Below are 3,150 nucleotides of genomic sequence, written 5' to 3'. Positions count from 1 at the left end.
CAATCTACTTCTGAAAAATAAGGAACTGAAAACCCTACAGAGCACAGTTCTACTCTGACACGTCTGGGTTCTCCATGAATTGGAAACAACTCCCAGGCAATTGTTTTTTTACTGGTTAAAGTCTTCATCAACTATTAGCCCCAATTCCAGCTTCCTCCATAGAGAAAACTGTTGATAGAGTTTTGTGTGTATCTTGCCAGGCCTTTTCATTTATCTACAGAATATTATTTTGTGGTTGAGTCAATTATTTTTAGTTTGCCTTTTAAAACTATAAAAATATCCAAAGCCAAATATTGGCCTTGATAAAGTTTTAATTATATATCAAAGATCTTGGTATGAAGTCATCTCCTTTTCATTGAATTATAAGCAATACTCTATTCTAAATGTAATTTCCTCTTTGATTTAGATGATAGTTTAGAGACTATTTTTTAAAACTTCCAATGGGTATTTTAATTATCTTTTGGTTGTGTTTGATTTTGTTGAATAACTATTACAACCATGACTTGTACAACCTCTACTTCTGGGAGTTTGTTGAGATTTTCTGTGTGGTCAACCGCATGATTAGTTTTTGTAAATGTTTCTTGATTAAGAAGGGAAAACATACTCTGTAGGTATGTAGCAGACACCTTTCTATATATTCATGAATCAATCTCACTGATTGTATTATTAAAATCTTCTATACCTAATCTGTCAAATTCTGAAACAAAATGCATTAAAACCTTCTGCTATGATTGGGCTGTTTATCAAGGTTTTAAAAGTATTTACAGAATGCTTTATTTACTCCTAGATTGTTTAGTAAAACAGCTTTCTGATTATTGCATATTTTTTGTTGTACTTTAGATGAAGGTTTACAGAACAAACTAGCTTCTCATTAAACAATTAGTACACATATTGTTTTGTGACATTGATTGCCAACCCCATGACATGTCAACACTCTCCCCTTCTCGATGTTGGGTTCCCTATTACAAGCTTTCCTGTCTCCTCTTGCCTTCTCCTTCTTGCCCCTAGGCTGATGTGCCCATTTAGTCTCATTTTGTTTATGGGCCTGTCTAATCTTTGGTTGAAGAGTGACCCTTAGGAGTGACTTCATTGCTGAGTTAAAAGGGTGTCCGGGGGCCATACTCTAGGGGTTTCTCCAGTCTCTGTCAGGCCAGTAAGTCTGGTCTTTTTCTGTGAGTTAGAGTTTTGTTCTACATTTTTCTCCAGCTCTGTCTTGGACCCTCTATTGTGATCCCTGTCAGATGACTATTGCATATTTTTATGGAGCATATATTTTTATTATTGGTATTATTATCATTAAGAGTCTCAATTGAAGTTTTTGCCCTTCAGTTCCACTTTTCCAATTTTAATATTGACCAAAATTTCTCCCCCATGCATCTGTCCGTTTGTCATACTGTGGGGGCTTGCATGTTGCTGTGCTGCTGGAGCTCTACCACCTATATTCAAATACCAGCAGGGTCATCTATGATGGACAGGTTTCAGCTGAGCTTCCAGACTAAGATAGACTAGGAAGAAGGCCCCGACAGTCTGCTTCTGAAAAGAATTAGCCAGTGAAAACCTTATGGATAGCAAAACAACATTGTCTGATATAGTGCCAGAAGATGAGCCCCTCAGGTTGGAAGGCACTCAAAATATGACTGAGGAAGAGCTGCTTCCTCAAAGTAGAGTCAACCTTAATGACGTGGATGAAGTCAAGCTTTCAGGACCTTCATATGCTGTTGTGGCATGACTCAAAATGAGAAGAAACAGCTGCAAACATCCATTAATTATCAGAAGGTGAAATGTACAAAATGTAAATCTAGGAAAACTGTAAATCATAAAAAATGAAATGGAATGCATAAACATGAATACCCTAGATATCAGTAAGCTGAAATGAACTGATATTGGCCATTTTGAATAGGACAATCATATGCTCTACTATACTGGGAATGACAACTTGAAGAGGAATGGAGTTACATTCATTGTCAAAAAGACCATTTCAAGATCTATCCTGAAGCACAATGCTGTCAGTGATAGGATAATATCCATATGCCTACAAGGAAGATCAGTTAATACGACTATTATTCAAATTTACGCACCAAACACTAAGGCCAAAGATGAAGAAATGGAAGATTTTTACCAACTTCTGCAGTCTGAAATTGATCAAACATGCAATCAAGGCGCATTGATAATTACTGGTGATTGGAATGGGAAAGTTGGAAACAAAGAAGAAGGTCAGTATTTGGAAAATATGACCTTGGTGATAGAAATGACACTGGAAATCACATGATGGAGTTTCACATGACCAACGACTTACTCATTGCAAATACCTTTTTTCAACAACATAAATGTCAACTATACATGTGGACTTCACCAGATGGAATACACAGGAATCAAATTGACTACATCTGTGGAAAGAGATGATGGAGAAGCTCAATATCATCAGTCAGAGCAAGGCCAAGGGCTGACTTCAAAACAGACCATCAATTGCTTGTATGCAAGTTCAAGTTAAAGCTGAAGAAAATTTAAAAAGTCCGCACAAGTACAACCTGGAGCATATTCCACCTGAATTTAGAGATCATCTGAAGAATAGAGTTGACACATTGAACACCAGTGACTGAAAAACACATCTGTTGTGGAATGATATCAAGGACATCATACATGAAGAAAGCAAGAGGTCATTAAAAAGACAAGAAAGAAAACATCAAAATGGATGTCCAAAGAGACTCTGAAACTTGCTCTTGAATGTCCAGTAACTAAAAAAAACAGAGGAAATGATGAAGTAAAAGAGCTGAACAGAAGATTTCAAGGTGCAGCTTGAGAAGGCAAAGTAAAACATTATAATAACATGTCCAAAGACCTGGAGTTAAAAAACCAAAAGGGAATAACATGTTCAGCAATTCTAAAGCTGAAAGAACTGAAGAAAAAATTCAAACCTCGAGTTGCAGTATTGAAGGTTTCTATGGGGGAAATATTAAAAGACACAGAAAGCAGCAAAAGAAGATGGAAGGAACACACAGAGTTGCTATACCAAAAACAAATGGTCGACGTTCAACCATTTCAGGGGGAAGCATACAATCAGAAACCAATGGTACTGAAGAAAGAGGTCCAAGCTGCACTGAAGGCATTGGTGAAAAACAAGGCCCCAGGAATTGACGGAATACCAATTGA

This window comes from Trichechus manatus, unplaced genomic scaffold (genome assembly GCF_000243295.1).
Source record: "Trichechus manatus latirostris isolate Lorelei unplaced genomic scaffold, TriManLat1.0 scaffold00349, whole genome shotgun sequence".
NCBI classification, from domain to species: Eukaryota; Metazoa; Chordata; class Mammalia; order Sirenia; family Trichechidae; genus Trichechus; species Trichechus manatus.
The sequence above is the reverse complement of the archived record's forward strand: the minus strand, read 5'-3'. Positions refer to the sequence as shown.